The 25,489-nt window shown below is 40.2% G+C and overlaps 1 pseudogene; it reads right to left on the bottom strand.

The window, feature by feature from the left end:
* Nucleotides 1-2,254: 2,254 nt before the first annotated feature.
* LOC119324803 lies at nucleotides 2,255-3,507 on the bottom strand (annotated as a pseudogene).
* Between the last annotated feature and the right edge of the window lie 21,982 nt (nucleotides 3,508-25,489).

The following is a 25,489-nucleotide window of genomic DNA, read 5'->3' as shown; positions in this document are numbered from 1 at the left end:
TGTACAATGTTACAATCCAATTTTTCAAGAATTTGTCACATGTATTTGAAAACAGATTATCATATGTGGCCACATGTATATGTAGTTGATAACGTATGCAAAGGAAAGCTACATAATATCAATCAACGACCGCTTGAGCACCTGTATTTTAGTATTTCACATAGCACCACAATCACTCATTGGTGTTCGACCTATGCAAGAGCAAGCTGATTAAGCACATCTTTGAGGGTCTCACACGCAAGCACCCGGTCCTGTTTAGACTCCCGCGCCCCGGCGTCCTTCTTGTACGAAGGAACTGCACTACTTCCATGATTGCCGTGAGCTTACAAGACCATCACTCAATCTTGTGTATCACCTTGCACAGCATGCACAAGTGTCTCCTCTTCTTAGAGGAAGTGCTCATAGAGCGTCGTGACAGGGTTAGGGTGGCTGAGGGGAGCTCTGTATGAAATAATGGTTAGCTCACATCCCATCACATATCTCCCTTAGAAAGTCTGCAATTTTAGTGTTTTTATATTGTAAGACCTAAAAACGTTTCCACATGTTCCATCACATATCTCCCTTATCACTTTGTAAATTTGGTCACGAAGACATCTTCAGACCACTTGCATCGGCATTAAAAAATCTCCAAGAGGTAGAAGAAATGTTGTCTTAATATCTTATTGTCGAAACTAAAATGCTGATGCAGACAAGAAAGTAACTCTACCACACATATAGATCGGTTCTAATAGTCTGCCCCATGTCGTGAAAATAAATTAGTTTCTAAATGTAAATAAAAGTTAACCATCTCGCCTAGATTAGGTTTTATCCTTTTCCAGACGATGTATTTACTATTTTGGATGTCAATAGCCCTACAGATTGGCAGGTGTGCCTAAATCAGAATTCCCGCACACAAGCATTATTCAATAGTTTTCTGTGGACAAATAGACCTTTGCAAAATGAACCTACACCATTTTGCACAAACCTATGAGCCTTAAGCCTCGACCCATCAATGACCAATCAGGCGTTGAATCAACTACATTATCAATGAATGAATGGGAGAGTCCGTTTGTTAGGAAAAAGGGAAAACAAATTCAACAACACCCAAAAAGAGAGTACAATTTTAGGGTAAAAGAAGAGAAAACAATTCCATACCCGGTGGCCGTTCACGCCGACTACCTTCAGGCTCGCGTTGTTCTCCAGCAGCAAATCGGCCATAGTCGTGGCCCCGTGCTTCACCACCCACTCCATGTGAGGTGCAACGCCATCTGCTACACATGATGTTTCGTGTTACGCCCCCCTCTTTGGTGCCTCAGATAAACAAAACACACACGCACGCGAATCAATCAGCAAGGATGGTGGTCCATTGATTTTCTCATGTTAGCAAACAAAGACATTTATAGCCTGCAGTAGTAACTCAACACATGCTTACAAGGTATATATGTTGTCTACCAGGCAAGCCAGGAGCATCGCCTAAGCGGGTGGGTCGTTCGATGGCAATGCAAGGAGTCATTGTTGTAGCGCCCTGTGCCTAGTTACCTTTCCCCGCCGCTTCACATCTCTCCAGGAACATCATTGCCGATGCATCGAGCAATGGAAGGTTCTCCTGCACGGTGACAACGATGATGCCTATGGCAAGGATCGCACTCTCAGTCGAAAGTGGTGGGAGGTGAGGTTAAGCACACTGGCATGGATTCCCTTGAAGAATGATTCGACGAATAAGCACTGAATCAATAAATATGTAGTGATACTTTGATTAACTATTAATCTAGGCAAACAAATAGTCGACCTATCAAAAGATAAGACTTTCATCATTTACTGAAATGGTAATATACTCAAATGCATTTTGATCTGGTCTTTTGCAAGCATAATTAGATGCTTTGAAAGTTCTTTTCACATCTTAGAGCAGTAGTTATTCCTATATGGCTATACCATAAAGCACAACATCACTTTGATTATTCCACAAATTGTATGAATCATAAGGCTAATTAACTTTGCATCAGAACAGAAAGTGGAAAATGAGAGCCTATTGGGCAACGACAGAACATTTTTTTAGTTTGAACCTTCACATGTCGGAAGGGCTTTTTACCCATAAGTGATAGGCTTTGATGATGTGTTCCCGGAAACGGAGCCAAAATTGGCAAGTTGATGGGAGACTACTTGGGTTCGTGCAGCTGCCCCCTCCCCCGCGTCGCCCTCCCCACGGGCGACTCGGGAGGCGACGCAGCCCTCAAGCGCTCCCTCCCCTCCTCCTCCGCCTCCCCCTGCCGCCGCCGGTGCTCCCCGCCGGGCAAAGCCCTGGTGGATCCGGCGGCGGCGGGACTTCGCTCCCAGGCAGCCTCCCCCCTCGAGCGTGGGGCTCGACGAGGCTGACGGAGCTGCGCTTCTCCGAACCTAGGGTTTCGCGACGGCGGCCCCAGATCCAGAGGGTCGGGCCTCTGGACTGGCGTGGCGAGCACGCGGGCGGCGCGGCGCGACCCTTTGGGGGCGCGGCTGCGGCTGCTTGGCTGTGCCCCGGCGGATCCGGGTGGCGGAGGCTGCGGGCCGGCGCGGCAGCGGCCATGGTTGGCGGCAGCAAGGTGCAGGTGGCTGGTCTCCGCGACGGCGCCACTAGCCCTGCTCGACGCGTCCCGTGCGATGGCTGGCCTTGTCTGGCAGCCATCCAGCAGCTGCTGCACTGCGCTGGCCGGTGCTTCCCTACATCGACAGTGACAATACGTGGTTTCCCTCTCGGTGCTGGTGGTCCTCTCTGGCGATCTGCTTCCCCATCTCCTGTTTGCTCTGCTTCGGCGGTTTCGGGGTTCTGGTTTTGGGCCGAGCGAAATCCCTGCGCGGCGTTGGCCTGCGCTGACAACGGCGGCACCTGAGGGTGCCGTTACCTCCATGGAGGCGCTGTCATGGCCCAGACTGGACCCTCTCCTCGGGCACCGGGGGAAACCCTTGGTCCAGTTCCCTGGACAAGGCAGCGACGGCGTCTCAGCGCCGTTCCTTTCTTGAAAGCGCTGCTTGGGTCGCACTTGGAGTCCCCTATGCGTCAGCTGGAGATGGTGGCCTCCCCGGTCTTTCCGGCGAGGTTTGTTGGTAATGCGATGCTGTGATGAGGGCTGCAGCATGGAGCGTGGGCGTCCGGGGCGCAATGTACGCCGGCGCCGGCACGTCCAAGACGATGGCTTCGCTAGTTCTGGCTGGGTCCTGCCATCCACCTGCCGTCTCCTAGGCACATATGGGTGGAAGGTACGTTGGCCCGGTCAGCCCTGGAGATGCAGTCTTCTTCGGAGGCGCCTGGCAACGGCTGTGACGCGGCCTTGAGGCTCTGTGTCTAGCTACCTTGCCATTCATGGTTGGAGGCTGGACAAGGCTAGACCTTTCGTTGTTGCGGTCTGTAGTTGGTAGCACCTCCTCACCTGCTTGTCTGGTGAGGACGATGGTGTGTGTGCGTGTGTCCCTCCTCCCGGGAGGTTGTACCTGTACTGCTGTTCTCTTCCTGTTCAATGAAATGAAACGCAAACTCTTTTGCGTTTTCTCGAAAAAAAATGGGAGACTACTTTGACGTGAATTCTCCCCGGCAACGTCGCTAGAAATTCTTCCTGCTACTTGTGAGCTACGTTGGGATTTTCCACGAAGAGGAGGGGAGATGCAGTACAGTAGAGATAAGTATTTCCCTCAGTGAGAACCAAGGTTTATCGAGCCAATAGGAGAATCACGCAAAACCTTGTGAATAGCACTTGCACATACAAAATCAAATACTAGCACCCAACGCGGGCAAGAGGTTGTCAATACCCTTGAACTCGTTAATTGCAAGGATCAAATCTCATAGTGATAGATATATAAATTGGAAAACAATATAAAAGAGATAAAATTGCAGATAAGGAATTTTGGATTTTTATATATGATTAATGTAGACCCCGGGGCCATAGTTTTCACTTGAGCCTTCTCTCTCGAACACATAGCATGCGGTGGTTGAACAAATTACAGTTGGGCAATTGATAGAAAAGCACATAATTATGACGATATCAAGGCAATGATCATGTATATAGGCATTGTTACGTCTCCAACGTATCTATAATTTATGAAGTATTCATGCCATGTTTACAACAATTTTATATGGTTTTGGTATGATTTAATTATAACTAACTTGGACAGATGTTGTTTTCAGTAGAACTACCGTGGTGTCGTTTTTTGTGCAGAAATAAAAGTTATCAGAATGGGCTAAAAATTTAAGGGTGATTTTATATGGACCAAAAGAGACCCCCGAAGCACCGGAGCTGGACCATGAGGTGATCGAGGAGGCCACAAGCCCGGGGGGCGCGCCCGCCCCCTAGGGCATGCCTCCCAAGCTTGTGGGCCCCTCGGGCACCCCCTTGACGTGAGACCGACGCCAAAAAATCCTATAAATACCCAAACCCCCAGAAAGAACCCTAAATGAGATGTTCTGCCGCCGCAAGCCTCTATAGCCACAAAAAACCAATCAGGACCCCGTTCCGGCACCCTGTCGGAGGGGGAAATCATCACCGTAGGCCATCTCCATCATCCCGGTGGCCACCATGATTAGGAGGGAGTAGTTCACCCTCGGGGCTGAGGGTATGTACTAGTATCTATGTGTTTGGTCTTCCTCTCTTATGTTCTTGATTTGGCATGATCTTGATGTACCGCGAGCTTTGTTAATATATTTGGATCTTATGGTGTTCTTCCCTATTTACCCTCTTGTGATGAATTGAGTCTTGCTCTTTGAGGTTTCGTTATGTTGGATTGAATATTGGATTTGACAACACTTGATGTATGTATTGCATATGGATACACGTGGTGACATTGGTGTATTATATTGATTCACTTGATGTATGTTTTGGCACTCAACTCGCAGATTGTCGAGGTGACATTGGGGTAATCTATGCATAGGGGTTGATGCACGTTTTCATCCTATGTTCTCTGATAGAAACTTTGGAGTGATTCTTTGTTGCGCATTGATGGATTGTTATATGATCCAATTATGTTATCATTGTTGAGATATTTTTCACTAGTGAAAGTATGAACCCTAGGCCTTATTTTGTTACTAGTTACCTTGCTATTTTTATATTTTCGGATTACAAAAACATATATCTACTATCAATATTACACTTGTATCACCATATCTTCGCCGAACTAGTGCACCTATACAATTTACAATTGTATTGGGTGTGTTGGGGACACAAGAGACTCTTTGTTATTTGGTGCAGGGTTGTTTGAGAGAGACAATCTTCAGCCATGCCATCCATGGATTGATAAACCTTAGGTCATCCACTTGTGGGGAAATTGCTACCGTCCTATAGAACTCTGCGCTTGGAGGCCCACCACGAGTCTACAAGAAGAAATGTTGCGTAGTCGACATCAAGCATTTTTCTGGCGCCGTTGCTGGGAGGTGAGTGCTTAAATGTATATCTTTATATCTTGCAATTGAATCTTTTAGTTTATTATTTTATCACTAGTTTGGTCTAAAAAAACTACAAAAAATGGAATTGAGGTTGCCTCATATTATTCCTCTTTATAGTGTCTTTGTTGAAAATGATGGAGCGGAAAACTGTGCTCAATTGATAGAAAATGAATTCAATAAAATGTTTGGCGTAAAATCTTTGAATGATGAGTATGATTGCAATGTTGTTAGTATGCTTGCTATGAATATCCATGATGCTAATGATATGCAAAGCCATAAGCTTGGGGATGCTATATTTGATGAAGATGATATTTTTAGTCCCCCAAGTTTTGATGAGAAAATTTGTTATGATGATTGCATGCCTCCTATTTTTGATGATTACAATGATGAAAGTAGGTTTGGAAGAGTGACAACTCTAGGTAATTTTGACCCCACTATTTTGGAGGGTGTTGAATCTTATTGTAATAATTATGAAAGTGGATTTGGAGAGGTCATAACTTTATTTTGTGATGAATACACTATTTTGGAAGAGGTTTCAGTTGATTATGACAACAAAGTTGCTATCTATGATCATTATTGTGATGACATGTATGCTATAAAGAATAATGATAACCATCAAATTTGTCATCATGATTTTGATGCTCAAATTGATTATGTAAATCAAGCATCTCATGATAGTTATTTTGTTGAGTTTGCTCCCACTATTATGGATGAGAAGAAATTTGCTTATGTGGAGAGTAATAAAATTTCTATGCTTGTGGATCATAAAAGAATTCTTTATTTCATAAATATATTGTTGAATTCATTCATGATGCTACTGAAAATTATTATGAGAGAGGAACATATGCTTCTACATATCTCAATAATATCAAGTTTCCTCTCTTTATGTTAAAAGTTTTGAAGTTGCACTTGCTTTGCCTTCCTATGCTAGGTTATTCTTGCTCCCAAAAAAATATTTGCTCACAAAATCCCTATGCATAGGAAGTGGGTTAGACTTAAATGTTCTAGTCATATTCTTCATGATGCTCTCTTTGTGTTTCAATTCTTATCTTTTATGTGAGCATCATTGAAATCATCATGCCTAGCTAGAAATGCATTAAAGAAAATCGCTTGTTGGGAGACAACACAATATTTAACCCTACTATTTTTGTGTGTTCACATGATCAGGATACTATAGGAGTCATCTTTTATAGTTTTTTTCAATAAAGTACCAAGTAAAGCCTTTGGGATAGTGTGGATGATAGTTGACTTGATTTTGCGCAAAAACAAAAACTTTTGCGCCCAGTAATAGAATTGTGAAATATCACTGGAGCGTTGAAAAATTCTGAGTTTTAAATAGATTATTGGTATACAAATTTCCTACGCTTTCCTAATTTTTCAAAAGTTTTAGAGTAATATAAGTATGGTTATTATTCAAATCATTACAAACTGTTCTGTTTTTGACAGATTCTGTTTTCAATGCATAGTTTGCTTGCTTTAGTGTTTCCATAGCTTATATTAAGTGATATAAATTGTGCAAATGATAAGGTACAATAGGCATTGTAGGAGAACAATTATGAATCTTATCTTGACAGTACCAAGGTGAATGATTTGTCTTTATCATACTAACCTATCTCACGAAGCTCCGTTAAGTTTTGTGTGATTGAAGTTTTCAAGTTTTGGGTGAGATATCGATATGAGGAGAATAAGGAGTGGAAAGACACTAAGCTTGGGGATGCCCAAGGCACCCCAAGATAATATTCAAGGAATACCCAAGCAACTAAGCTTTGGTATGCCCCGGAAGGCATCCCCTTGATGTCTGCTAGAACTACGTCGGTATTTCCCCAAAGAGGAAGGGATGATGCAGTATAGTGACAGTTGGTATTTCCCTCAGTGATGAAACCAAAGTTATCGAACCAGTAGGAGAACCTCCTCACACCACGTAAATAGCACCTGCACACAAATAACAAATACTCGCAATCCGACGTGTAAAAGGGGTTGTTAATCCCTTTCGGGTACGTCGCCTCAAGATAGGCAAATAACGTGAGGTAAAAGTGGTAGATAGGATGAATAGATCGCGGGGAAAATAAATTGCAGAAAGGTATTTTTGTATTTTCGGTTTAATAGATCTAAAAATAAATGCAAATGAAAATAGATCGCAAAAGGAAAATATGATGAAAAGAGACCCGTGGGCCGTAGGATTCACTAGTGGCTTCTCTTGAGAAAAATAGCAAATGGTGAGAAAACAACTACTGTTGGGAAATTGATAGAACTTCAAATAATCATGACGATATCTAGGCAATGATCATTATATAGGCATCACGTCGAAGATTAGTAGACCGACTCTTTCCTGCATCTACTACTATTACTCCACACATCGACCGCTATCCAGCATGCATCTAGTGTATTAAGTTCATGGAGAAATGGAGTAATGCAATAAGAATGATGACATGATGTAGACAAGATCTATTTATGTAGAAACATAGAGCCCATCTTGTTATCCTTAATAGCAATGATACATACGTGTTGTTTCCCTTTCTGTCATTGGGATCAAGCACCGTAAGATCGAACCCATCACAAAGCACCTCTTCTCAATGCAAGATAAGTAGATCAAGTTGGCCAAACAAAACCCAAATATCGGAGAAGAAATACGAGGGTATAAGCAATCATGCATATAAGACATAAAAGAAGACTCGAATAACTTTCATGGATAAAAACATAGATCTCATCATAAACTCAACGTTCATCGGATCCCAACAAACACATCGCAAAAAGGCTTACATCATATGGATCTAGAAGAGACCATTGTATTGATAATCAAGAGAGAGAGAGAGAGATAGATAGATAGATAGATAGATAGATAGATAGATAGATAGATAGATAGATAGAGAGAGAGAGAGCGGAAGCCATCTAGTCCCTCCGTTCTGATTTACTCGTCGCGGTTTTAGTTCAAATTTGAACTAAAACCACGACGAGTAAATCAGAACGGATTTACTCGTCGCGGTTTTAGTTCAAATTTGAACTAAAACCACGACGAGTAAATCGGAACGGAGGGAGTAGCTACTAGCTACGGACCCAAAGGTCTACAAAGAACTACTCACGCATCATCAGAGAGGCACCAATGGAAGTGGTGAACCCCTCCGTGATGGTGTGTAGATTGGATCTGGTGGTTCTGGACTCTACAGTGGCTGGAATTGATTTTCGTCGACTCCCCTAGGGTTTCTGGAATATTGGGGTATTTGTAGAGAAAAGAGGCGGTTCAGGTGGCACCCAAGGTGGGCACAACCCACCTGGGCGCGCCTGGGCCCCCAGGCGTGCCCTGGTGAGTGCTAGCCCCCTCGGAGCACCCCCTGGTGCTTTCTTGGCCCAATGGATGTCTTATGGCCGAAAAAAATCCTCAAGAAGTTTTGCTGCGTTTGGACTCCGTTTGATATTGATTTCCTGCGATGTAAAAAACATGCAGAAAATAGCAACTGGCATTGGGCACTATGTCAATAGGTTAGTACCAAAAAATGATGTAAAATGACTATAAAATGATTGTAAAACATCCAAGAATAATATAACAACATGGAATAATCAAAAATTATAGATACGTTGGAGACGTATCAGCATCCCCAAGTTTAATTTCTGCTCGTCCTCGAGTAGGTAAATGAGAAAAACAGAATTTTTGATGTGGAATGTTGCCTAACATGTTCATCACATTTCTTTTCTTTATAGCATGGACATTTGGACTTTTATATGATTCAAAGCAATAGTCTAGTTTTGATATGAAGACTTCAATACTCAAGCATACCAACAAGCAACCATGTCTTTCAAAATATCAACACTAAAGCAAGTTATCACTAGCCCATTATGCTCAATCATTGATCCATTCATGAAACACACTCAAATATTAGCTACACCCAATGCTCAAATACGATGATAGTGCCCCTTAGTTGGTGCTTTATAAGAGAAGATGGAGACTCAAATTCAAAATAAAAATTGCATAAGTAAAAGAAAGGCCCTTCGCAGAGGAAAGTAGGGATTTGTAGAGGTGTCAGAGCTCAAAGCTTAAATTGAAAGATAAAAATATTTTTGAGAGGCATACTTTCCCACCAACGAAAACGACTTAGAGATCCCAACACTTTCCATGCTAGATACATCATAGGCGGTTCCATAACAAAAATAAAGTTTATTCCTTTTTCCACCATTACTTTCACTTTCCATGGCTAGCCGAATCCATGGTTGCCCTCCATACCAACACTTTCCAAGGAATTTATTATTTGACAACATAAAGTAAATTCATTTTTCATTTCGGGACTGGGCATCCCTAATACCTTTGTCGTACTCTCTTGCAATGACAAGTGAATAAACATTCATCGTGAGAATAACACATCTAGCATGGAAATATTGGTCACCCTTCACCGCCTCGCGAGCGGTAGAGCACACAAAAGAGAAATTTATTTTGAAAATTAGAGATGACACATGCAAATTTGCTTAGAACGGCATGGAAATACCACATTTAGGTAGGTATAGTGGACTCATAAGGCAAAACTGGTTTAAAGGGTTTTGGATGCACAAGTAGTGATCATATGCAAAATGAAGGCTAGCTTAAATATTTAGAAGCGACCAACCAAAAAGCGAAAAATCTCGTACCCAAGCATTAAGCCCAAGTAACACCAAATAATGCACCATAAGTAGGATATAAATTTCATTGCAAAATTATCGACTTTAGTGCTTGCATCGGGAATCACAAACCTTAACATAATTATTCTTACTAAAGCACAATTACTCATCAACATGACTCACATATCATATCGTCATATCTCAAAACCATTACTAAGAATCAAGTTTATTTTGTCCAATGATCTTCATGAAAGTTTTTATTATATCCTCCTTGGATATCTATCACTTTGGTACTATTTTTATATGTTGCTTTTGATAAGCTCAAACAAATATAAGTGAAGAACATGAGCATAATTTTTTCTTTCTCTCAAAATAATCTAAGTGAAGCAAGAGAGCATTTCTTCAAAAATAACAAAGCGCACCGTGCTAAAAAAAGATATAAATGAAGCACTAGAGCAAATCCATGGCTCTAAAAATTTAAGTGAAGCATAGGAGCAAGCATAGCATAATTTTTTGCTCTCTCAAAAAGGTGTGTTCATCAAGGATTCAACTCTTAAAACACAAAGCAAAACAAGCAAAGACTCATATCATACAAGATGCTCCAAGCAAAACTCATAATATGTGACGAATAAAAATATAGTTTCAAGTAAAATACCGATGGTTGTTAGAAGAAAGCCGGGATACCACTCGGGGGCATCCCCAAGCTTAGTTGCTTTCTACTTCTTTGAATATTATCTTGGGGTGCCTCAGGCATCCCCAAGCTTAGCCTTTTGCTAATCCTTATTCCTTCAGCCATCGTAAGATCAACCAAAACTTGAAAACTTCAATCACACAAAACTCCAACAAAACCTTCATGAGATCCGTTAGTATAAGAAAACAAACCACTACTATAAGTACTATTGCAAATGTATTATTATTTTGTTTTTGCATTATATCTAATGTATTACAACTTTTCTATGAAAAAAACTCATCAAAGAAAACCACAAAATCATCAAAACAAGCACACAACGCAAAGAAAACAGAATCTGTCAAAAACAGAACAGTCTGTAGCAATCTGAATATTTCTAATACTTATGTAACTCCAAAAATCTTGAGAAATTAGGAAAACCTTGGTAATTTGTATATAAATCTTCTGCAAAAATAGTTAACTCAAAAGCACTTTTATGTGATTTATTAAAACTATTATCGTTAGTGCATAAGTTTCTGTTTTTCAGCAAGATCAAATGAACTTTCAACCAAATCAACCCAAAGGCCTTGCTTGGAACTAACAATAATTTAAAAACAAAAAACACAATCATAACAGTAGCATAATTGTGCTAACACACAAGAACAGAAAGCAAAAAGCAAAAATAAATTTTATTCATTGGGTTGCCTCCCAACAAGCACTATCGTTTTACGCCCCTAGCTAGGCATAACGCGTAGGATCTAAGTTTTGTCATCCTTGGTTCTAGATCCATAAGATTCCCTCATGATTGATTCATATGGTGGCCTAATTCTTGTTCTATGGAAGTGTTCCATTCCCTTCCTTAGTGGAAACTGAAATTTAATATCACCTTCTTTCATATCAATCACGACACCAATAGTACGCAAAAACGGTCTACCAAGAATAATTGGACAAGCCGGATTGCAATCAATATCAGGAACAATAAAATATATGGGCACATAATTCCTATTTGCAAGAATAAGAACATCATTAATTCTTCCCATAGGCTTTTTAATAGTAGAATCCGCCAGGTGCAAATTTAAAGAGCATTCTTCAATATCGGTAAGACCAGGCAAATCACATAAAGATTTCAGAATTGTAGAAACACTAGCACCCAAGTCACATAAAGCAAAACACTCATAATTTTTAATCTTGACTTTTTTAGTATATTCCCACTCATCATGCAATTTTCTATGAATTGAAACTTCTAATTCCAATTTTTCTTCAAAAGCTTTCATCATGGCATTAACAATATGTTTAGTAAAAGCTTTATTTTCTTCATAAGCATGGGGTGAATTTTATCATGGATTGCAACAAATAAATACAATCAACCAAAGAGAAACTATCATAATTAAAGTCTTTGTAATCCAAGATAGTGGCACATCACTAGTTAAAGTATTGACCTCTTCAAACCCACTTTTATCAATTTTTTCAACAAGATTTTCACCCTCCGAATCATAGGGACACCTTCTAACTAAAGTTGAATCTTCTCCAGTCCCTTTTTCATCAATCTTAATTTTACTAAACAAAGAATAAATAGAAGAAAAACTAATCATTTTAAGATCTTCATCACTTTTATGATAGTAATCACTAGAAAATGCCCTTTCTAAAAATTCTCTTTTAGCTCTAAGCATAGCAGTTCTTTTCTTGCTTTCATCTATAGAAACATAAAGATCTTTAATTGATTCTTCAACTTTAGGCACAAAAATTTTCATCTTGAGAGTTTCTACATCATGAGAAATTCTATCAATACTTCTAGACAAATCATCATTTTTATTCAACATTTCTTCTATCGAAGTGTTGAAAGTTTTTTGCGTATTGATACATTCTTTAATATTGCTCTCAAGATCAGAGGTGTTTCTATTATTATTATAGGTTGGATTACCATAGGAATTACCATAGTTATTAGAGGAATTACTAGGAAAAGTCCTAGGATTAAAATTACCTCTGTAAGCATTGTTATTGAAATTGTTTCGTGAGACAAAATTCACATCTATGGCATCACTATTTTGCTCAATCAAAGTAGACAAAGTCATATCATTAAAATTAGTAGGAGCACTTTTATTAGCAACCAACTTCATAAGAGCATCAACTTTTTTACTCAATGAATTTATTTCTTCTACCGAATTGACTTTTTTACTAGTCGGAGCTCTTTCGATATGCCATTGTGAGTAATTGGCCATAATATTGTCTAGCAATTTAGTAGCTTCACCCAAAGTAATTTCCATAAATGTACCCCCCCCCTCACGGCGGAATCTAAAAGATTACGAGAAACAAAATTCAATCCCGCATAAATAAATTGTATGACCATCCAAAGATTTAACCCATGAGTTGGGGAATTCCTTAGCATCAATTTCATCCTTTCCCAAGATTGTGCAGCATGCTCATGTTCAAGTTTCTTGAAATTCATGATGTAGGTTCTAAGGGAAATAATTTTTGAGGGCGGAAAATACTTAGTAACAAAAGCATCCGTGCACTTGTTCCAAGAATCGATACTATTGCGAGGCAAAGAAGAAAACCAAATTTTTGCGCGAACTCGCAAAGAAAGCGGAAATAATTTCAACTTCACAACATCATTGTCCACATCTTTTTTATTTTGCATATTGCATAATTCCACGAATGTGTTAAGATGAGACGCGGCATCCTCATTAGGAGTACCGGCAAATTGATCTTTCATGAAAAGATTCAACAAAGCAGTATTAATATCATAAGACTCCGCACTAGTGGCGGGAGGATCAATCGGAGTGCTAATAAAATCATTGTTGTTGGTATTTGAGAAATCACACAACTTGGTGTTCTCTTGAGTCATGATGACTTCACAAAAAGATTGCACTCAAAAATAGATTCGACGAGAAAACGACAAACGAAAAAGAGGTCGAATAAAACGACAAATTTTTGTGAAGTGGGGGAGAGGAAAACGAGAGGCAAATGGCAAATGATGTAAATTGCAAGGAGATGAGATTTGTGATTAGGAACCTGGTTGATGTTGAAGATCCTCCCCGACAACGGTGTTAGAAATTGGCACGTGGCCGAGAGACTATCTTGACTTGATCGTCCCTGGCAATGGCGCCAGAAATTCCTTTTGATGTCTGCTAGAACTACATCGGTATTTTCCCAAAGTGGAAGGGATGATGCAGTATAGCGACGGTAGGTATTTCCCTCGATGATGAGACCAAGGTTATCGAACCAGTATGAGAACCTCCTCACACCACGTAAACAACACCTGCACACAAATAACAAATACTCGCAACCTGACGTGTAAAAGGGTTTGTCAATCCCTTTCGGGTACGACGCCTCAAGATAGGCAAATAATGTGAGGTAAAAGTGGTAGATAGGATGAATAGATCACAGAACAAATATATTGCAGTAAGGTATTTTTTGTTTAAGATATCTGAAAATAAATGCAAAGGAAAATAGATCACAAAGGCAAATATGATGAAAAGAGACCCGGGCGCCATAGGTTTCACTAGTGGCTTCTCTCGAGAAAGATAGCAAACGGTGGGAAAACAATTACTGTTGGGCAATTGATAGAACTTCAAATAATCATGACAATATCCAGGCAATGATCATTATATAGGCATCACATCCAAGATTAGTAGACCGACTCCTGCCTGCATCTACTACTATTACTCCACACATCGACCGCTATCCAGCATGCATCTAGTGTATTAAGTTCATGGAGAAACGGAGTAATGCAATAAGAACAATGACATGATGTAGGCAAGATCTATTTATGTAGAAATATACCCCATATTGTTATCCTTAATAGCAACGATACATACGTGCCGTTTCCCTTTCTGTCACTGGGATCAAGCATCGTAAGATCGAACACATCACACATCACCTCTTCGCATTGTAAGATAAATAGATCAAGTTGGCCAAACAAAACCCAAATACCGGAGAAGAAATATGTGGCTATGAGCAATCATGCATATAAGAGAACAAAGAAGCTCAAATAACTTTCATGGATAAAAACATTTATCTGATCATAAACTCAAAGTTCATCGGATCCCAACAAACACACCGCAAAAGGCTTACATCATATGGATCTCCAAGAGACCATTGTATTGATAATCAAGAGAGAGAGAGAGAAGAAGAAGCCATCTAGCTAACTAACTACAGACCCGAAGATCTACAAAGAACTACTCACGCATCATCAGGGAGGCACCAATGGAAGTGGTGAACCCCTCTGTGATGGTGTCTAGATTGGATCTAGTGGTTCTGGACACTGCGGTGGCTGGAATTGATTTTGTCGACTCCCCCAGGGTTTCTGGAATATTGGGGTATTTATAGAGCAAAGAGGCGGTTCAGTGGGCACCCGAGGTGGGCACAACCCACCTGGGCGCGCCTGTGGCCCCAGGCATGCCCTAGTGGGTGCTGGCCCCCTCGGAGCACCCCCTGGTGCTTTATTGGCCCAATGGATGTCTTCTGGCCCAAAAAAATCCTCAAGAAGTTTCGTTGCGTTTGGACTCCGTTTGATATTGATTTCCTACTATGTAAAAAACATGCAGAAAACAACAACTATCACTGGGCACTATGTCAATAGGTTTGTACCAAAAAAATGATATAAAATGACTATAAAATGATTGTAAAATATCCAAGAATGATAATATAACAACATGGAATAGTCAAAAATTATAGATACGTTGGAGATTTATCACCCCTCTTTCGTCTCCAACATTATCGGTAACATTACTTGGAGCTATATTTTTATTCGTCACATGATATGTGTTTTGCTTGGAGTGTCATTTTCTTTTATTTTTATCTGCTTGCTGCTATTTAGAATAATGTTTTTTATCTTTTACATCAATACAAATGTCAAGTATAGCCTTTACCATGCTTATTTTACAAGTCTATATGTTGCTATTCGAAAATAGAAAGTTATTATTGTTTGAATTCTTATGGAAATTCAGAATGTGATAAAATCTTGAAATTTTTACACATTATCCTTTGATAAATTTTCTACGGTGTGATAATTTTTCAGAATTTTTGGAGTTAGAGAAGTATAAATCTTCTTGCATTCTTCACAGACTGTCCTATTTAGACAGATTGCTATTATGTTTGCATTGTTTGCAAATGTTTGCTTGTTTAATGATTCTACTTAAGGATAGGAGTATTAAACATGCAATGGAATTTAGTATGCAATGTTAAACAATAATTTTAGTGATTCTCCATAGTAGAGAATGATAAGGTTTTGCATTGATTTATACTAACGTATCTCACGAGTTCTTGTTGAGTTTTGTGTGGATGAAGTTTTTAAGAATTAGGGAAACCATGATATGAGAGGCATTAAGGAGACGCAAGAGCTCAAGCTTGGGGATCCCCAAGGCATCACTAGTTAAAATTTCAAGAAGTCTCAAGCATCTAACCTTGGGGATGCCCCGGTAGGCATCCCACCTTTCTTCCTGAACAATTATCGGCCAGTATCTATTGAACCTAAGTTTTTGCTTCTTCGCGTGAGATGTGGTACAATTAGAATGTGATCCTACCATCTCGCAGGAGTATCTTGACTGACTTCACTATCTTGAGTATCCAAACTGTACCAAAGGTTTGAATGTCGCTTTTCGTGACTGATAGAAAAATGCACCATCACCTAATGATAACATTTGCAGACTTGACTGGCGGTGATCTTGGCAAAGAATCTTGTTCACACAGGCTATTCTTTAATTGCTTCCCATATGTGAGAGCTCATGCTTTGAGGCTTGTTATGAATGCTCAGATTACTCATTTTATCGGTATATCCATGTGGATAGCAGTCAGTGCGATGCTTTAGCACGGTTGCTGAGGTCAATATGTTGAGCTGTCCTTGGGTCGGACTTGACAAACTTGGGTATATGATGCTGATAGTTCTGAGCATATACTGTTGACTGAGCTGGTTGCCTTGCCATGAGGTCCTTACTACAATGGGGTAGACCTCTTCGGCGTACCTTAACTTGGGTTTGATGTGGAATAAGACTGCCTTGGGCATACATACCACATTGTTCACACAATAGCCGACATACAGGTATTGTCGATCATGCTCTTTCATTATTATTTTCTTCGCCTGGATTTTTAACTGAAAGAGCGGGGCCTTATATATCCTTGATTATTTTCACAGCCCTGAGTGCTGTCACGTGCAATATATTGCAACCATACCTTGGTCTTGTTCATGTCTTGAGTCTCGGGATGTTTATCCGACTCACGCGTGCTTATACAGATCTCATTACTGTTGTTAACTATGCCAGATAGTGACAGGATTAATAACATCACCTTGTCGGATGTGGGGGGGGGGCTGATCTCGATAATTACTGCCAAGATGATATCTCAACATTTTCTTCCTTCAAAACTTGTCGATTCTTGCATCACCCACTGGTTTTCCTTCACTTACATAACCGGTGAGGTTGTCGGATGCATACCGTGAATTCTTTCTTCTGCGAAGGACTTGCATGAACTTGACAACATGCTCACCATATGAAGAAATACCTGATTCTCGAGGCATACCTTTATTCTGACTGATTCTTGTTTCTGACCCAACTGTTGTAGATCTGATGCTTGGAAAACACTTCCATATGCTGACAACCCATTGTTTATTTTCTTGTACCAATGACGTACTGACGAATACTGGGCAACTTGCATTTGAAGCCATCAGGATATCGTGCTGAGGAAGACTGGATGGCTTGTGCTCAAAGCTTTCGGCAGATAGCTGGCTGAGGAAGGCTAGGATAGCGTACCTCATAAGTTTCCTCCTTAAAGACTTACTAGGAAAGACTCGGTACCTTATGCCATAAGCTTTTGCGGCATCTTACTGAAGAAGACTAGATATCTTGCACGAGAATCCAATCATACCTTTCTGATGCAGACTGAGGAATCTTGCCTTGTATGCTTTGTTGTGAAGTTGTGAAGAAGGACTACATTGATTTTATCTGTGATCGGAATAATATATATTCTTGTCATTCCGGCTTGATGTCTGCTAGAACAACGTTGGTATTTCCCCAAAGAGGAAGGGATGATGCAGTATAGCAACGGTAGGTATTTCTGTCAGTGATGAGACCAAGGTTATCGAACCAGTAGGAGAACCTCCTCACACCACATAAACAGCCCCTACACACAAATAACAAATACTCGCAACCCGACATGTTAAAGGGGTTGTCAACCCCTTTCGGGTACGGCGCCTCAAGATAGGCAAATAACGTGAGATAAAAAGTGGTTGATTGGATTAATAGATCGCGGAACAAATAAATTGCAGAAAGGTATTTTTGTATTTTTAGTTTAATCGATCTGAAAATAAAAGCAAAGGAAAATAGATCGCAAAGGCAAATATGAGGAAAAGAGATCCGGGGGCCGTAGGTTTCAGTAGTGGCTTCTCTTGAGAAAATAGCAAACGGTGGGAAACCAATTACTGTTGGGCAATTGATAGAACTTCAAATAATCATGACGATATCCAGGCAATGATCATTATATAGGCATCACGTCCAAGATTAGTGGACCGACTCCTGCCTGCATCTACTACTATTACTCCACACATCGACCGCTGTCCAACATGCATCTAGTGTATTACGTTCAGGTAAAAGCAGAGTAATGCAATAAGAACGATGTCATTATGTAGGCAAGATCTATTGATGTCAAAATAGACCCCATCTTGTTATCCTTAATAGCCTCGGTACATACATGTCATTTCCCTTTCTGTCACTGGGATCAAGCACCATAAGATCGAACCCATCACAAAGCACCTCTTCCCATTGCAAGATAAATAGATCAAGTTGGCCAAACAAAACCCAAATATTAGAGAAGAAATACGAGGCTATAATCAATCACGCATATAAGAGATCAAAGAAGACCCAAATAACTTTCATGGATAAAAACATAGATCTGATCATAAACTCAAAGTTCATCGGATCCCAACAAACACATCGAAAAAGACTTACATCATATGGATCTCCAAGAGACCATTGTCTTGATAATCAAGAGAGAGAGAGAGAGAGATAGAGAGAGAGAGAGCGAGAGAGAGGAAGCCAGCTAGCTACTAACTACGGACATGTAGGTCTACAAAGAACTACTCACACATCACCGGAGAGGCACCAATGGACATGATGAACCCCTCCGTGATGGTGTCTAGATTGGATCTGGTGTTTCTGGACTCTGCGGCGGCTGGAATTGATTTTCGTCGACTCTCCTAGGGTTTCTGGAATATTGGGATATTTATAGAGCAAAGAGGCGGTGCGGGAGGCCAACGAGGAGGGCACAACCCACTGGGGCGCGCCTGGGCCCCCAGGCGCACCCTGGTGGGTTGTGCTCCCCTCGGAGCTCCCCTTAGGTGCGTTCCTGGCCCACTTGATGTCTTCTAGTCCAAAAAAAATCCATAAAAAGATTCGTTGCGTTCGGACTCCTTTTGGTATTGATTTCCTACAATGTAAAAAACATGCAGAAAACAGCAACTGGCACCGGGCACTATGTCAATAGTTTAGTACCAAAAAATGCTATAAAATGACTATAAAATGATTGTAAAACACCCAAGAATGATAATATAACAGCATGTAACAATAAGAAATTATAGATACATTGGAGACGTATCAGCATCCCCAAGCTTAATTCCTGCTCGTCCTCGAGTAGGTAAATGATAAAAACAGAATTTTTGATGTGGAATGCTACCGAACATGTTCATCACATTTCTTTTCTTTGTAACATGGACATTTGGACTTTTATATGGTTCAAAGCAATAGTCTAGTTTTGACATGAAGACTTTAATACTCAAGCAAATCAACAAGCAACCATGTCTTTCAAAATATCAACACTAAATCAAGTTATCCCAATCCCATCATGCTCAGTCATTGATCCATTCATGAAACACACTCGAATATTAGCTACACCCAATGCTCATATACGATCATAGTGCCCCTTAGTTGGTGCTTTATAAGAGAAGATGGAGACTCAAATTCAAGATAAAAATTGCATAAGTAAAAGAAAGGCCTTTCGCGAAGGGAAGTAGGGATTTGTAGAGGTGCCAGAGCTCATAGAGAAAATTGAGAGATAAAAACATTTTGATAGGCATACTTTTCCCACCAACGAAAATGACTTAGAGCTCCCAACACTTGCCATGCTAGATACATCATAGGCGGTCCCAAAACAGAAAATAAAGTTTATTCCTTTTTCCACCATTACTTTCACTTTCCATGGCTTGTCCGTATCCACGGGTGCCCTCCATACCAACACTTTCCAAGGAATTTATTATTTGATAACATAAAGTAAATTCATTTTTCATTTAGGGACTGTGCATCCCTAATACCTTTGTCATACTCTCATGCAATGACAAGTGAATAAATACTCACCGTGAGAATAACACATCTAGCATGGAAAATATTGGCCACCCCTCACTGCCTCGCAAGCAGTAGAGCACACAAAAGAGAAATTTATTTTGAAAATTATAGATGGCACATGAAAATTTTCTTAGAACATCGTGGAAATACCACATATAGGTAGGTAAAGTGGACTCATATGGCAAAACTGGTTTAAAGGGTTTTGGATGCACAAGTAGTGAGTGCAAAATGAAGGCTAGCAAAAAGATTGAGAAGTGACCAACCAAGAAACGAAAAATCTCGTACCCAAGCATTAAGCATAAGTAACACCGTGTAATGCACCACAAGTAGTTTATAAATTTCATTGCATAACTATTGACTTTCGTGCTTGCATAGGGAATCACAAACCATAACATCAATATTCTTACTAAAGCATAATTACTCATCAACATGACTCACATATCATGTCGTCATATCTCAAAACCACTACTAAGAATCAAGTTTATTTTGTCCAATGATCTTCATGAAAGTTTTTATTATATCCTCCTTGGATATCTATCACTTTGGGACTATTTTTATATGATGCTTTTGATAAGCTCAAACAAATATAAGTGAAGAGTATGAGCATGATATTTCTGTCTCTCAAAACAATCTAAGTGAAGCAAGAGAGAATTTCTTAAAAAAATTACTAACTCCCAAATAAATCTAATTGAAGCATGAGAGAATTTATTTAAAAATAACAAAGCACACCGTGCTCAAAAAGTTAAAAGTGAAGCACTAGAGAAAATCCAAGGCTCTAAAAAAATTGAAGTGAAGTATAGGAGCAAGCATAATTTTTGGCTCTCTAAAAAATGTGCGTTCAGCAAGGATTCAACACTTAAAACACAAAGAAAAACAAGAAAAGACTCATATCATACAAGAAGCTCCAAGAAAAACTCATAAAATGTGACAAATAAAAATATAATTCCAAGTAAAATACCGATGGTTATTAGAAGAAAGAGGGGATGCCACTCGGGGGCATCCCCAAGCTCAGTTGCTTGCTACTTCTTGAATATTATGTTGGGGTGCCTCGGGCATCCCCAAGCTTAGCCTTTTGCTAATCCTTAGTCCTTCATCCATCATAAGATCCCCCAAAACTTGAAAACTTCAATCACACAAAACTCAACAAAACCTTCATGAGATCCGTTAGTATAAGAAAGCAAACCACTACTATAAGTATTGTTGCAAACCCACTCATATTTTATTTTTGCATTATATCTACTGTATTCCAAATTTTCTATGGCGAAACCTCATCAAAGAAAACCATAGAATCATCAAAATAAGCACACAACGCAAGGAAAACAGAATTTGTCAAACACAGAACAGTCTATAGCAATCTGACTACTTTGAATACTTCTGTAACTCCAAAATTTCTGAAAAATTAGGACGACGTGAATAATTTGTTTATTAATCTTCTGCAAAAAGAATCAACTTAGCACTCTTCAGATAAAAATGAAAAATATTTTCATGAGCACAAAAGTTTCTATTTTTCAGCAAGATCAAATCAACTTTCACCCAAATCATCCCAATGGCCTTGCTTGGCACAAACACTATTTAAACCACAAAAACACATCTAACCAGAGGCATAACTGTGTATTTTATTGAAAACAACAAAAAAACCAAAAAGGAAAAAGATACAAGGTGGGTTGCCTCCCAACGAGCGCTATCGTTTTACGCCCCTAGCTAGGCAAAACGCGTAGGATCTAAGTGTTGCTCTCCATTATCTTTGTCACTTTAGTAAGGGTATTTTCAAATCCGGGAGGCTCTTTGCACTTCCCTAAATTTTCCAGAAAAGAAACCATCTTGAGATCTAAAATATCCAACTGTTTATTGCAAAGGGAAATCAAAGTATTCATATGATTGATACTACCATTGAGAGGTTCATTATATTTTTATAATTCAACCATATGTTTATGCAAATCACCAAGTTTGTCCAAAATTTGGATTCCCTCCGGGGTGAAAGAAAACCCTTTCTTTTGTGGTGGATCCCCCAAAATTTCTTCTAAGATTTCATAGGCGGCATTGAAATCAAGCTCAATAAAATTCCCTTTTGTGGAAAAATCCAAGATTTGTCTATGATGCAAAGCCAGTCCTACGTAAAAATTTCTAAGCAAAATTTTTGCATCTCCCTTTAGATTGCAAATACGGTAAGACTCCATAAGCCTATACACAACATCTTTCAAATTTTCTCCTTGTCTTTGTTTGAAATATAGAACTTCAAAGTCTGGTAACAAAGGAGGTGCATTCAAGCTAGCCATAGTGAAACAGGAACACGAATAGATCTGATGAGAAAATGGCAAACGAAAAAAAAGGGCGAGTAAAACAGCAAATTTTTGTGAAGTGGGGGAGATGAAAATGATAGGCAAATGGAAAATAATGTAGATTGCGAGGAGATGAAATTTGTGATTAGGAACCTGGTTGATGTTGAAGATCCTCCCTGGCAACGGTGCTAGGAATTCCTTTTGATGTCTGCTAGCACTACATCGGTATTTCCCCAAAGAGGAAGGGATGATACAGTATAGCGACGGTAGGTATTTCCCTCAGTGATGAGATCAAGGTTATCGAACCAATAGGAGAACCTCTTCACACCACACAAACAACCCCTGCACACAAATAACAAATACTCGCAACCCGACGTGTTAAAGGGGTTGTCAATCCCTTTCGGTACGGTGCCTCAAGGTAGGCAAATAACGTGAGATAAAAAGTGGTAGAGAGGATAAATAGATCGCAGAACAAATAAATTGCAACAAGATATTTTTGTATTTTTGGTTTAATAGATCTGAAAGTAAAAGCAAAGGAAAATAGACCGCAAAGGCAAATATAATGAAAGGAGACCCGGTGGCTGTAGGTTTCACTAGTGGCTTCTCTCGAGAAAAATAGCAAACGGTGGGAAAACAATTACTGTTGGGCAATTGATAGAACTTCAAATAATCATGATGATATCCAGGCAATGATCATTATATAGGCATCACATCCAAGATTAGTAGACCGACTCCTGCCTACATCTACTACTATTACTCCACACATCGACCGCTATCCAGCATGCATCTAGTGTATTAAGTTCATGAAAAACGGAGTAATGCAATAAGAACAATGACATGATGTAGACAAGATCTATTGATGTAGAAATACACCCTATCTTGTTATCCTTAATAGCAATGATACATACGTGTCGTTTCCCTTTCTGCCACTGGGATCTAGCACCATAAGATTGAACCCATCACAAAGCAACTCTTCCCATTGCAAGAGAAATAGATCAAGTTGGCCAAACAAAACCCAAATATCGTAGAAGAAATACAAGGCAATAAACCATCACGCATATAAGAGATCAAAGAAGACTGAAATAACTTTCATGGATAAAAACATAGATCTGATCATAAACTCAAAGTTCACCGGATCCCAACAAACACACCGCAAAAAGACTTACATCATATGGATCTCCAAGAGACCATTGTATTGATAATCAAGAGAGAGAGAGGAAGACATCTATCTAGTAACTACGAACCCGTAGGTCTACAAAGAACTTCTCACACATCATCGGAGAGGCACCAATGGACATGATGAACCCCTTCGTGATGGTGTCTAGATTGGATCTGGTGTTTCTGCACCCTGCGGCGGCTAGAATTGATTTTTGTCGACTCTCCTAGGGTTCCTGGAATATTGGGGTATTTATAGAGCAAAGAGGCGGTGTGGGAGGCCAACGAGGAGGTCACAACCCACCGGGGCACGCCTGGGCCCCCAGGCGCGCCCTGGTGGGTTGTGCTCCCCTCGGAGCTCCCCTCAGGTGCGTTCCTCACCCATTGGATGTCTTTTGGTCCAAAAAAATCCACAAAAGTTTCGCTGCGTTTGGACTCCGCTTTGTATTGATTTCCTGCGATGTAAAAAACATGCAGAAAACAACAACTAGCACTGAGCACTATGTCAACAGGTTATTACCAAAAAATGATATAAAATGACTATAAAATGATTGTAAAACAGCCAAGAATGATAATATAACAGCATGGAACAATAAAAAATTATAGATACATGGAGACATATCACGACTGCTGATAACTTGTATGACAAGGATTGTGTCACTATCCTTGCTGAATTCGTTGCATATTTGGACTGAGTTCTGGGTGTCGCATGTTTCAAAAATCAGACTCATGAAAAAATTAATCATTGTGTATGGACCATACCTTTTAATTGAAATGTATGTTGGACTTGGATCCAATTTTGTTCTCCTGCTGGATCAATCATTGTTGTAATAAAGGTGGATCTCTGATGGGTACTTGTTACCGAAAGTCTGAGCAGGATATAATTTGTATCCAGACCGGATGTCTGCAACACAATGCTGTCAAATTAAAATCTCATTGCTTTTACTGAGTTCCTTGGTGTATATATTTACTTCTCATGGCTTTTTCTTGTCGGTGGCAGTTGATGAGCACTTTCCATAAGGGGGTAACACCGAAGATTCAAACCAAGAAGCATGAGAAAACAATTTATTGCAACAAAGCAGACATCAAACAAGCTACAAAACTACTCCACATAGGCACACACAAGCATAATACTACAGCAGATGCACATGCACTACACAAAGGACTACACCCTACGCTTGAGCAAAAGCTTGGGGGCTGATGAAGAAGCTAAGGGAGTAGCGAGGGGAGCTGTTGACTTCGAAACTCCGGAGGGATGAGGCGGAGGGGTTGGAGATACTGGCAGAGACCAAGGTAGGGAAGCACCAAGCAATCTCTTGGCTCGAATGGAGTCTTGGACTAACTCGGAAATAAGAAGACACTCGGCCATCATGTAACGGGACATGGCGAGGATAGCCGGGTAATTTTGAGGGTCGACAGATGGGAACTTGATCCGCTTAGGATTCTCGATGATGTGGGATAGTATTGATAAGCACGGTTCTCTTGCACCGTGCTCTCTTGATGACGAAGACCGGTGATTCCTGCCATTGCGGCAAGCTAAACGGCATGCTCGGGAGTAGTGCCGTAATGACTGTGGAAACTATAGATGCGCTTACCAATAGGAATCGGGGCTGATAGATAGACCTGAGCAACATACTCTTGAATTCTTCCTCCGACAGAAAACTGGAATACTTGATAATGAGGTGGGTCTTCGCGGGGATAAATGCTACGCCACATATCGCCAAGGATGGTGGCAAAGCCGAGAGGTACAGGAGTGGGGCTGAATGCAATAGGAACAACACTGGGAGCCCTGGGAATGGCACTAAACTCATGGAAATTGACCGCCATCTACGCAAGATACAGGGGTTAGGGGTAACCGAATAAGACTATATGCAGCAAACAAATGCAACAACCAAATGCAGCAAGCAAGGGCAACAACTAGATCCTATACTACTATTTTCTAACGTTCCAGCGGACTAGGGCGCTGTACAGCCAGACCTGCTCTGATACCAAGCCCTGTGACACCCCGTCCCAGAGAAACTGGAACGCCCCGTATTCTAGCCAGTGATCGAGCTGAAGTCTTCTGGAATACATCACTACTTAGCATAGA

The sequence above is a fragment of the Triticum dicoccoides genome, chromosome 6B (assembly GCF_002162155.2).
Source record: "Triticum dicoccoides isolate Atlit2015 ecotype Zavitan chromosome 6B, WEW_v2.0, whole genome shotgun sequence".
Classification (NCBI taxonomy): Eukaryota; Viridiplantae; Streptophyta; class Magnoliopsida; order Poales; family Poaceae; genus Triticum; species Triticum dicoccoides.
Note: the sequence above shows the minus strand (reverse complement) of the source record. Positions and strands in the feature narration are given on the sequence as shown.